Below are 12,720 nucleotides of genomic sequence, written 5' to 3' on the forward strand. Positions count from 1 at the left end.
TCGGGAAAATGAAACAGACATTGACACTCACCTCCAGATCTTTGAAAATCTCATGGGGGTGCATGGAATAGAGCCAGCTGACTGGCCAAAGTACTTGGGGCCAAGTCTCACTGTGTTAGGGTCTCCTGCCCTGTGCTGCCACGTCGTCATGGCAACCGGGAGACAAGTGCTAGTGGAGTAACCTGAGCGCAGCTGATACTCCGGTTCGGGTCTTTTGCTGTGCAGTGGTTTTAGGCTCTGTGCACGGCAGGGGATCCGGTGCTGGTTTTTGTGCTCACAGTCTGTGAGGTCTGAGTGGGGCGTGGACAGCACCTGCTTTATAAGGCCTCTTTTCAGAGTAAGCAGATGCTGCTGAATCTTTGTTGGTTAGTCAGTTTATGAAAGTTAGCCAGTACTGTGTAGCTTTGTATTTGTTTGTTGCTTACTGCAAATAGGCCTGGGGATTTGGTATTACACTCTGCCAATCCAGACCTAGCAGTAAGACTGGAGTCAGTCGTTTAGCTTGCTGGGGTTCTGTTACTACTCTGTGAACTTAGCAAGTTTGCGGCTGTATTCTAAGACTTGCCTGTCTAATCCTGTCTCACTGTGCTAGGTGTCAGGGGTCAGTTTAGTGGCAGTAAGCTAAAACCTGTGCACTGCAAGTGAGAAATAGGATTGTGGAGACTCTCCTTGTGTCTATCATTCCATCTCTGACCAAGGAGTTTACTGCCACACCCGTTGGTAACCCTTTAGGGTTTTGCTGTTGCCCTTAGCAACAGCATTTCGGGTTCTCTACGTATTAAAACACAACATCTTGCTTTTTCTATCTGAGCAGTTCTAATACAAGGGAGATACCCAGTTCCTTTGCCTCTGGGCTTCTCTGTTCACTTTGTGTGTATTTTGTTACCCTATCACCTTCTGTGTACGTTATGTCATATTCCCCAGTTTGTCTGTGAGTCCATTTGTTTTGCATAACAGTTCAAACACTAGTACATTCCTGCAGACACTGGAGTGCATAACAGTTCTGACACCAGTACTTTCCTGCAGGCACTGGTGTGCATAACATATTCAGCAGCCCAATACTCCTGTTGAAATTTTGTGGGAATATGGAGCATACCCCTCAAAATACGTTGCAACAGGTGGTCGATCAGGTGCAGGTCCTGACTCGACAATTTAATGATTTGTCCATTAAAATGCACACCTCCCAGGCTGCTGGCGGAGCTCCCGCAGCAGCAGCACCTGCAGGGGTTAAGGAGCCGAAAGTAAATCTCCCGGATCGTTTTTCTGGAGATCGCTCGCAGTTCTTTTGTTTCAAGGAGAGCTGCAAGCTATACTTCCGGCTTAGGCCTCAGTCTTCTGGGTCGGAGATTCAGCGGGTGGGCATAGTGATTTCCTTGCTACAAGGAGACCCACAGGTCTGGGCATATGGGTTGCAGCCTGACTGTCCGTCGCTTAAAAGTGTTGATGTTTTTTTTACGGCACTGGGCATGTTGTATGATGACCCTGACAAGACGGCCTCAGCCGAGGCTCAGATTTCGATCCTTAAGCAAGGGCGAAGGCCAGTTGAGGTTTACTGTACGGAGTTTCGGAGGTTGGCCCATGATACCCAGTGGAATGACCCAGCCCTGAGACACCAGTACCGAAGAGGTCTTTCTAACCAGATAAAGGACCAACTGGTACAATATCCCTTGCCTGATAGCTTGGATCAGCTCATGCAGTTATCCATCCGGGTGGATAGACGGCTGAGAGAGCGTAGGCTTGAAAGGGAGACTGAGATTTCCTTCCTTCCCAAGGGAACCTCAGACTCTGAGGAATTTTCTGAGGAGCCTATGCAGATTGGGGCTACCCGCCTCTCCTCGCGTGAGAAGACGCGGAGGAGACAGCAGGGGTTGTGTTTGTACTGTGGGAATAAAGGTCATGTGGTAGTATTATGCCCAGAAAAGCCGGAAAACTTCAGGGCCTGAGGGTGATGGGAAATATCCTGTCAGGCCAGAAGTCAGAATTTCCCAAGAAGACTTTTATCATTCCGGTGACCTTGAAGATCCTCGGTCAAACTGTCAAGACTGAGGCCTTTGTGGACAGTGGGGCCGACGGGGTTTTTATGGACCGCCAATTCGCCCTGAAACACTCTGTTCCCTTAGTACCCTTGGCATCGGAAATTGAGATTTGTGGGTTAAACGGGGAACCATTATCCCAAGGTAAAATTACCTCTTGCACTAGCCAGATTTCTTTGTTTATTGGAGCCACACACTCTGAAAAATTGTCCTTTTATGTGACTGTCTGTACTTTTGCCCCATTGGTGTTGGGGTTACCCTGGTTAAGGGCCCACAATCCTCAATTTGACTAGGTCTCTGGGGAGATTCTTAGTTGGGGTACTGATTGTTTCAGGAGTTGCTTGAGCCTTCCAGTCAGGCTCTCGCAGCTAAGTTTGCCAGGATTGCCAGGGTGTTATGCAGATTTTGCGGACGTGTTCTCCAAAAAAGTTGCAGAGGTACTACCTCCCCATCGCCCCTATGACTGTGCCATTGATTTGTTGCCAAATGCTAAGCTTCCCAAGAGCAGGTTGTACTCCCTGTCACGTCCAGAGACTCAGGCTATGGCAGAGTACATTCAGGAGAACTTGGCTAAGGGATTTATCAGACCTTCACAGTCTCCAGTTGGGTCGGGGTTCTTCTTCGTGGGTAAAAAGGACGGTTCGTTGCGACCCTGCATCGACTTCAGGGAATTGAACCGTATCACGATTAAAAACTCATACCCACTGCCTCTCATTTCGGTCTTGTTTGACCAGCTTCGTACTGCCACCATTTTTTCTAAGATTGACCTACGCGGTGCGTACAATCTAATCCGAATAAGAGAGGGGGATGAATGGAAGACTGCCTTTAATACCCACTCAGGGCATTATGAATATTTGGTGATGCCTTTTGGGCTCTGTAATGCCCCGGCAGTCTTCCAGGATTTCATGAATGATGTGCTCAGGGAATATTTGGATAGATTCTTAGTTGTATACTTAGATGACATCCTAATCTTCTCCCATTCCCTGGAGGAACATCGGAAGCATGTACGCTTAGTCCTCCAGAAACTCAGAGACCACCGGCTTGGGGCAAAGCTGGAGAAGTGCGAATTTGAAGTTCAGCAAATCGCATTTCTAGGATATATTATCTCCCCAGAAGGTTTCCAAATGGAGGGTTCCAAGGTACAGGCAGTCCTGGATTGGGTGCAGCCCACTAGTTTGAAGGCGCTTCAGCGTTTCCTGGGCTTTGCGAATTTTTATAGACGATTTATCGCTGGATTTTCGTCTATAGTGGCGCCCTTGGTGGCACTCACTAAGAAAGGGGCGGATGTTGCTCACTGGTCTTGTGAGGCTAAAGCGGCTTTTGCCCGTCTCAAAAGGGCATTTGTTTCGGCCAAGGTGCTGCGACACCCAGATCCAGAGCGTCCTTTTGTGGTGGAGGTGGATGCCTCTGAGATGGGTATTGGGGCAGTGCTTTCTCAGATGGGAGTGTCTGATAATCGCCTTCATCCCTGTGCTTACTTTTCCCATAAATTTTCGCCTGCCGAGATGAATTATGATGTGGGTAACCGGGAATTGTTGGCTATTAAGGATGCACTCGAGGAGTGGAGACACTGGCTTGAGGGGGCTAAGTTTGTGGTCTCAATTCTCACTGACCATAAGAATCTGGCATATTTAGAGTCAGCGAAGCGTCTCAATGCCAGGCAGGCACGATGGGCTTTGTTTTTTGCTCGCTTTAATTTTTTGATAACATATCGCCCTGGGTCAAAAAACATCAAGGCTGATGCGCTCTCGCGGAGTTTTGCTCCAATCCAGGAGACCACCGAGGAGCCGTTGCCCATTGTTTCCCCATCATGTATTAAAGTGGGCATTACCCAGGACCTCTTATCATTAGTCCTTAGAGCACAGGAGCAGGCTCCTCCAGACCTTCCGGTAGGTCTTTTGTTTGTGCCTCCTAGGTTAAGACAGCGAGTGTTCCTGGAATTTCATGCCAAGAAGTCGGCAGGTCACCCGGGTATTGCCAGAACTCGGGAGTTGCTATCTAGGGCGGTGTGGTGGCCCTCGGTGGCTAAGGATGTGGATCAGTGGGTTCGGGCATGTGACATCTGTGCCCGAAATAAGACTCCTAGAGGGGTTCCTGTTGGCCGATTACATCCACTCTCTATTCCATCTAAGCCATGGACCCACATTTCAATGGATTTTGTGGTGGACTTGCCCAAATCCTCAGGGATGACAGCCATCTGGGTTGTCGTTGACAGGTTTTCGAAGATGGCGCACTTCGTTCCACTGGTTGGGCTGCCATCAGCCAGACGCCTGTCTGAATTATTTATGCTGCATGTTGTGCGTCTCCACGGGTTGCCACTTGATGTGGTCTCTGACCGCGGATCCCAGTTTGTGGCCAAATTCTGGAGGGCATTTTGTTCCGATCTCCAGATTTCTGTCAGCTTGTCATCAGGCTACCATCCGCAGTCTAATGGGCAGACTGAAAGGGTGAATCAGTCCTTGGAGCAGTTCCTCAGGTGTTATGTCTCCAAGTGTCAGACTGACTGGGTTGCTCATCTGTCCATGGCGGAGTTTGCCTATAACAACGCGGCTCACTCTGCTACAGGGATCTCTCCCTTCCTTTGTGTGTATGGGCATCATCCTAAGGCCAATTCATTTGACCCCCTGGACTCCACGCCTGGTGGTTCCTCTGTGGTTTCGGTCCTTAGAGGTATTTGGCGGAAAGTGAAGAAAGCCCTTGTGTCTGTGTCATTAGTGACCAAAAGGGTTTTTGATAAGCGGAAAAGACCCTGCAGCTTCAAATTAGGAGACTTCGTCTGGTTGTCTACCAAGAATTTGAAGTTGAGACAGCCATCTCATAAGTTAGGCCCCCGGTTCATCGGCCCTTATAAGATCACCAGGGTTATCAATCCGGTGGCATTTCAGTTAGATCTGCCCCGTTCTTTGGGTATCAATAAAACATTTCATTGTTCCCTTTTAAAACGGGCGATTAGTAATCCTTCTTCCAGTGGAAGACCTTCCCCTCTTCTGATACGTGGCCAGAGGGAGTTTGTTGTTGAAAGGATTCTTGACTCCAAGGTGGTTCGGGGTCGGCTGTCATTTTTGGTGCACTGGAAGGGGTATGGCCCGGAGGAGCGGTCGTGGGTGCGCAGTTGTGATCTTCATGCCCCCAGACTGATACGCTCTTTCTTCTCGCAGTTCCCCGATAAACCCGGTGGTAGGGGTTCTTTGAACCCTCGTCAGAGGGGGGGTACTGTTAGGGTCTCCTGCCCTGTGCTGCCACGTCGTCATGGCAACCGGGAGACAAGTGCTAGTGGAGTAACCTGAGCGCAGCTGATACTCCGGTTCGGGTCTTTTGCTGTGCAGTGGTTTTAGGCTCTGTGCACGGCAGGGGATCCGGTGCTGGTTTTTGTGCTCACAGTCTGTGAGGTCTGAGTGGGGCGTGGACAGCACCTGCTTTATAAGGCCTCTTTTCAGAGTAAGCAGATGCTGCTGAATCTTTGTTGGTTAGTCAGTTTATGAAAGTTAGCCAGTACTGTGTAGCTTTGTATTTGTTTGTTGCTTACTGCAAATAGGCCTGGGGATTTGGTATTACACTCTGCCAATCCAGACCTAGCAGTAAGACTGGAGTCAGTCGTTTAGCTTGCTGGGGTTCTGTTACTACTCTGTGAACTTAGCAAGTTTGCGGCTGTATTCTAAGACTTGCCTGTCTAATCCTGTCTCACTGTGCTAGGTGTCAGGGGTCAGTTTAGTGGCAGTAAGCTAAAACCTGTGCACTGCAAGTGAGAAATAGGATTGTGGAGACTCTCCTTGTGTCTATCATTCCATCTCTGACCAAGGAGTTTACTGCCACACCCGTTGGTAACCCTTTAGGGTTTTGCTGTTGCCCTTAGCAACAGCATTTCGGGTTCTCTACGTATTAAAACACAACATCTTGCTTTTTCTATCTGAGCAGTTCTAATACAAGGGAGATACCCAGTTCCTTTGCCTCTGGGCTTCTCTGTTCACTTTGTGTGTATTTTGTTACCCTATCACCTTCTGTGTACGTTATGTCATATTCCCCAGTTTGTCTGTGAGTCCATTTGTTTTGCATAACAGTTCAAACACTAGTACATTCCTGCAGACACTGGAGTGCATAACAGTTCTGACACCAGTACTTTCCTGCAGGCACTGGTGTGCATAACACACTGGCAGGGCTCTGGAAGCCTATCGGGCCCTAACCCCCCAGGAATGTGGAGTCTATGCCTTTATAAAGAAAGCATTGCTTGCTAAGTTCCAGATAACTGCAGAATCTTATCGTCTTAAATTCAGGACACTGAATAAAGGTGGAACTGATTCCTACCAAGAGTTTGCTAGTCAGCTACGGCAAGCCTGTGGGAAATGGCTTGAAGGAAGACAGGCCTCCACTGTGGAGCAGATTGTCAACTTAATTGTGGTAGAACAGCTAATGATTAAGATGGCACCAGAGGTACGGGAGTGGGTCGCAGACAGGAAGCCCAGTACACCTGAACAAGCTGCGGAATGGGCTGATGAATATATAGCCAATCGTCCGCAATGGAGAATCTTCAGTGCAGCAGGCGGTACAAGAAACCCACGAGTGGAGAAGCTCTCTGATAAAGAACCGCAAGTCAAAGATAGTAATAAAGGAGGCCCTATCAAAAACATCACTTATCAGCCACCCAGATTCAGAGTGGCTAACCCAGAACCTCGGAAGTGTTATCGCTGCAATCAACCAGGACACGTGCTTAGGGACTGTCCACGCACAAGAGGGCCATTCCCTGGGGCTAGACCGGCTCCAGTCTCTGTGGTATGTTACCCCACGGAGGAGTATGGTGAAGAGGTCGTCCAGTCAGATATGGATGGGATGATGGGTGGTGTGTATATTGTTGACTTGGTTCTGGGGGAGGAGAAGGCGACTCCCTGGAATATGCGAGGGCACCTACAGACTGTGATAGTGGAGAACCAGCAGGTACAGGGCCTACGAGACTCTGGGGCCTCACTTACGTTGATTGAGCCAGACCTGATTCCTGCCTCCCAGGTGATACCTGGACAGTATGTGCGAATTGCCACTGCCGGGGGACAACAGGCCGATATTCCTGTTGCCAAGATACATCTGGACTGGGGAGCTGACCAAGGAATCGTGGAAGTCGGAGTACTCAAGGGGCTACCAGCCAAGGTAATCCTCGGGAATAATCTGGGACAAGGACTAGTGACACGCTTCATCCAGGTGGTAACCAGAAGCCAAACACGAAGAGAGGTGACCCAGGCTACAGATATGGTCCAGAATCAGCCTACCCAGACAATGGTGAGTGACTCTAGTTCATTGTCCAGTACTTTAGAGGTAGACTTGGGGGAGGTGGACCGGAGTGAGTTCCGACAGGCCCAACGGACTGACCCTCCCTGAGCAAATTGAGGAGTGCAGCCGAACTGGGGTTGGAAACAGCTGATAGAAGTAAGATAGTGTGGGAAGAGGAATTACTGTACAGAGTGGTCATCCCTCGGCCCGGACAGGAAGCAGTCATGCCTACTAAACAGTTGGTGGTACCTACACAATACAGAGCACAATTACTAGCTCTTGCCCACGACATCCCTTCAGCTGGCCATTTTGGCACCCGGAAAACATTGGCCCGACTGTTGCGGAATTTCTTCTGGCCACGGATTTCTAGAGACGTTAAGCAGTATCGGGACACCTGTGATACCTGTCAGAGACTGGGAAAGCCCCAACAGAAAGCTTTTCTGCACCCATTACCTATTATAGGGGAGCCATTTGCCCGTGTTGCCATAGACCTAGTTGGACCATTAGCTATTCCCAGTCACACGGGCAAGAAGTACATCTTGACACTGGTGGACTTTACGACACGTTACCCTGAAGCCGTGGCCCTGTCATCCATTGACACGGAACATGTTGCGCAAGCACTGACGGACATATTCAGTCGGGTCAGATATCCACAGGAAGTCGTCACAGACCAAGGGCCTCAATTCCAAGGTGAACTAATGCAAACCCTGTGGGAAAAGTGGGGGGTTCGGCCTCTTCGGACCACCCCTTATCATCCGCAGACCAATGGACTATGTGAAAGATTCAATGGAACGCTGAAAAGACTCCTACAAGCTTACGTACAGTCCGAGGGGAGGGACTGGGAGAGAGCCCTACAACAGCTTCTATTTGCTTATCGGGAAGTTCCACAAGCATCTACCGGATATTCCCCGTTTGAACTTCTGTACGGCCGGAAAGTGCGGGGGCCCCTAGACCTGGTCAAAGAGAGTTGGGAGGGAACTTTCCAAGAACACCAGCAGCCCATTTTACAATATGTAGAGAACATGCGGAATCGGATGAGAAGATTGCTACAGTTAACCCAAGAGCATCTCCGGGAATCACAAGAGAAACAAAGGGAATGGTACGATGCCCACGCTCAAGACCGTGAGTTGAATCCAGGGCAAAAGGTCATGGTGCTTATCCCAGTGCGTAGAAACAAACTGCAAGCCACCTGGGATGGACCGTATACAGTGGTAAGGCGTACCGGACCGGTCAATTATGTGATCGCCCTGGATAAGGGAGGGAAGCGCCTACGCACCGTCCATATAAATAGAATTAAAGCTTATAGAGATCGTCAAGTAGCGGCCATGATGGTATGTTGCCCTCCGATGGAGACACCAGAAACTGATCCATTGCCTGACCTTTTGGGAGCTGCTAAAGAGAATAAGGGAGTGGAATCAGTCCAGGTGGGACTACAATTGAATACGGCACAGCAGCAAGAGATGCAGAAGATCTTAGAGGCTGAACAAGCCCAGTTTTCATGTCAACCTGGTCGAACTCACCTGACCACTCACCATGTGGACACTGGGAACAGTAAGCCCATCCGACAAGTCGCTTACCGAATGACCCCAGATGTTATGAGACAGGTGAAGACTGAGATCAAAGAGATGCTAGCTTTGGGGGTCATTGTGCCATCTAAAAGCCCATGGGCCGCTGGGGTCGTGTTGGTTCCCAAGAAAGATGGGACTACACGGTTTTGCGTGGACTATCGCAAATTGAATGAAGTAACCATAACTGATGCTTACCCTATGCCCCGTATTGACGAGCTACTGGACCGGATTGGAGGGGCCAAGTTCGTCTCAACGCTGGACTTAAGCAAGGGTTACTGGCAAATCCCACTTACCAAAGAAGCCCAGGAGCGTTCTGCCTTCATCACACCCATAGGACTCTTCGAGTGTACTACCATGCCTTTTGGGATGAAGAACGCCCCTGCCACATTCCAGCGAATGGTGAATGACCTACTGGAGGGATGTCAAGACTTTGCACAAGCCTACCTCGATGATATCGCCATCTTCAGCCTGGGCAGACCATTTAACTCATGTGGCAGAAGTGCTCAAAAGGATCAGACAGGCCGGGCTCACCATACGCCCAGATAAATGTCAGATGGGGATGGCTGAGGTTCAGTACCTAGGACATCGGGTTGGAGGAGGATCTATTAGACCAGAACCGGCAAAGGTGGAGGCTATTGTCAACTGGCCCCGACCTGTCAACCAGAAGCAAGTGCGGGCCTTCCTTGGGGTTGCTGGCTATTACAGAAAATTTATACCACATTACAGCACCGTGGCCAAGGCCCTAACGGACTTGACCAAAAAGAGATATGCTCGGAAGATCGAATGGACTGTTGAGTGTGAGCAAGCCTTCACCATCTTAAAAGACACGCTGACTCGAGCCCCAGTGTTGGTTGCCCCTGACTACCATAAAAAGTTTATTGTGCAGACAGACGCTTCGGGGTGTGGACTTGGGGCAGTGTTGTGCCAGGTGGGAGAAGATGGTAGGGAACACCCAATTGTGTATCTATCTCGTAAGCTAGCTGACCGAGAGATAGCCTATGCCACTATTGAGAAGGAGTGTCTAGCCATAGTCTGGGCCTTAAAGAAACTACAACCTTATCTCTATGGTAAAGAATTCACTGTTATTACTGACCATAACCCGTTAAATTGGCTAAACAGAACCTCAGGGGAAAATGGGAGGTTGTTGAGGTGGAGTTTGGCGTTACAAGGTTTCAACTTTTCTATTTCTCACAAAAAGGGACGAGACCATCACAATGCTGACGGGTTATCCAGACGTGAGGAAACAAATGCCAGACTTCGCAGACCTTCGGGCCGAGACAACAGTCAGGACTCCAACATTGGCATCATGCCTGTCTCCTCGATTTAAGAAGGGGGAGGTATGTGAGGAGACCAGGGAAAGGGATGTCTAGGACATGCTTTCATGTTAAAAAGGAAAGAGTTAATCCTATGGCCCAAGTTCTGAGTTCTTAAATTGAAGCCCTCAGTCTGCAGAAGTCACACACAGGAAGTATCCCAGAAGCATACAGCAGGGGAGTGTTTCTTTTAGAAAAGCCCTCCTCCTTCCCCTCTGGAAAGACTGACAGCATGATCCACCAATCAGAAAGGAGGAGAGAGAAGGAACCAGCAAGGGGGAATTGTGGGGAGAGGAAGTGGCTGGGAGAAGGAGACTGTGTGTGTGTGGAGGTGATGGTGCACAGCTAGACTCACTGAAGGTTGGGGTGTCGTCCCCTCTCAGTGTCATCAGTGACCAGCCACTCTGTGTGCCCTGCTACAGCTGTCATTACTGCCCAGGACTGGAGGAGATATACAGCAGCTGGTAAGGACTTTGCTGAACTCTGAGTGGACATTATTAGTATAACCCTGCTTGCTGTTCACTGGATTTCTGGGTCTCCCTGAATAAAGATCACCTTGATTTTCATTATAACTGGCTCCACAGTGTGATCCCTGAACCCCAGGATGCCCAGGTCACCCGGTATCCTCACAACCGCCCCGGTACTTCAGCAACCAGACTTTCTAAAACCATTCTTTCTGGAGGTTGATGCTTCTACAGTAGGCATAGGTGCCGTACTTTCGCAGTACTCTCCAGATGGGAAGTTACATCCATGTGGTTTCCATTCTCGCAAGTTCTCCCCTGCTGAATTAAATTACACCATTGGAGATAAAGAGCTGTTGGCAATAAAAATCTGCCTTAGAAGAATGGAGATATCTTTTGGAAGGTGCTAAACACCTAATTACGATCTTCACGGATCACAAGAATTTACTGTATCTCAAGACGGCCCAGTGCTTGAATCCCCGTCAAGCAAGATGGGCGCTCTTCTTTGCCCGATTTTCGTTTGTCATTAAGTACCAGACTGGAACTCTTAACACCAAGGCGGATGCCCTATCCCGTTCCTTAATGGCTTCGGATGAGGAGAATTCCGTTGAAAAGGCGTTGATCCTCAGTACTGTCTCTATTTCTGCGGCTCCCACTGCGTTGGGTCCTCCTCCTGGAAGAATGTCTGTGCCAGCTAAATTTTGACCAAGATTGTTGCAGTGGGCTCACATTTCCAAGTTTTCTGGCCATCCGGGAGTTCAAAAGATGTGGGAATTTCTACGAAGATCTTACTGGTGGGACACTATGAAGAAGGATGTTCAAGAGTATGTCAACTCGTGTCCTCAATGTGCTCAGCACAAAATTCTTCGTCTGCCTCCTGCGGGATTGTTGCACCCATTGTCCATTCCTAAGAGGCCTTGGACTCATATCTCTATGGACTTTGTTACTGAACTACTTCTCTCTATGGGTCATAACACCGTCTGGGTGATTATCGACCGATTCTCTAAGATGGCACATTTTGTTCCGTTGACCGGATTACCATCAGTTCTTAGTTGGCTTTGCTATTCATTCGGGAACACTTCCGCCTGCACGGGTTACCTCTGGAAATAATCTCTGATCGAGGGGTACAGTTTACGACAAGATTCTGGAGAGCCCTCTGCATGGCTCTACAAATAAAACTCAAGTTTTCATCTGCTTACCATCCACAGACCAATGGGCAAACTGAACGCGTCAATCAAGATTTAGAGACTTTTCTCCGTGTTTACCTCTCCCCTTCACAAGATAATTGGGTGGAGTTGTTGCCTTGGGCCGAGATCGCCCATAACCATCTATATCACTCCTCGACTGGTAAGTCTCCATTTTTTATTAATTATGGATTTCATCCCCAAGTTCCGGAATTACCCATTTGTCCTCCAGAAGAAGTTCCTGCAGCCTCTACTCTCCGGCATTTCAGTCAAATCTGGAGTCGAGTTCATGCCAACCTCAAGAGAGTTTCCGGTCGCTATAAGTTCTTTGCGGATAGGAAGCGACGGGCAGCTCCTCAATACAAGGTTGGTGACAGGGTATGGCTCTCTACCCGCAATCTCCGTTTAAAGGTGCCCACTATGAAGTTTGCTCCAAGGTTCATTGGTCCTTATCCCGAGTTACAAGTCTTGAATCCGGTTGCCTGCAAATTGGGATTGCCTTCCCATCTCCGGATACCAAATTCCATCCATGTCTCTCTTCTTCGTCCTCTTGTTTTGAACCGGTTTCATTCCAAGTCCCCAAGGCCAACCTCTGCAGAGGCTGAAGAGGGTACGGACTTTGAGATCAAAGCTATTCTTGATTCTCGCTATCTTCACAAGAATCTACAGTATTTGGTGGAATGGAAAGGTTTTGGCCCCGAGGAAAGGAGCTGGGTCAAGGCTACTGAAGTTACGGCTCCCCGACTGGTGCGGATGTTCCATTCCAGACATCCAACAAAACCTGGGAAGTGTCCAGGGGCCACTCCTGAAGGAGGGGGTACTGTCACACACCAGAGGCGGCGTTCGCCGCGCTTACCCCTGCGTGCCTGCTGGTCGGTGTTGCGGCCTCTGCCTTCGGTGGGCCA

General features: G+C 49.3%; 1 long non-coding RNA gene across 1 annotated transcript; it reads left to right on the forward strand.

Annotated features, from left to right (window-relative positions):
- The first annotated feature begins 7,169 nt into the window (after positions 1 to 7,169).
- On the forward strand, positions 7,170 to 10,742 carry LOC135051036 (uncharacterized). Its single transcript, XR_010242003.1, has 2 exons — positions 7,170 to 7,298; positions 10,056 to 10,742. It is a non-coding gene; the product is annotated as an uncharacterized LOC135051036 (long non-coding RNA).
- The last annotated feature ends 1,978 nt before the right edge of the window (positions 10,743 to 12,720 follow it).

Source organism: Pseudophryne corroboree, chromosome 2 (genome assembly GCF_028390025.1).
Source record: "Pseudophryne corroboree isolate aPseCor3 chromosome 2, aPseCor3.hap2, whole genome shotgun sequence".
NCBI classification, from domain to species: Eukaryota; Metazoa; Chordata; class Amphibia; order Anura; family Myobatrachidae; genus Pseudophryne; species Pseudophryne corroboree.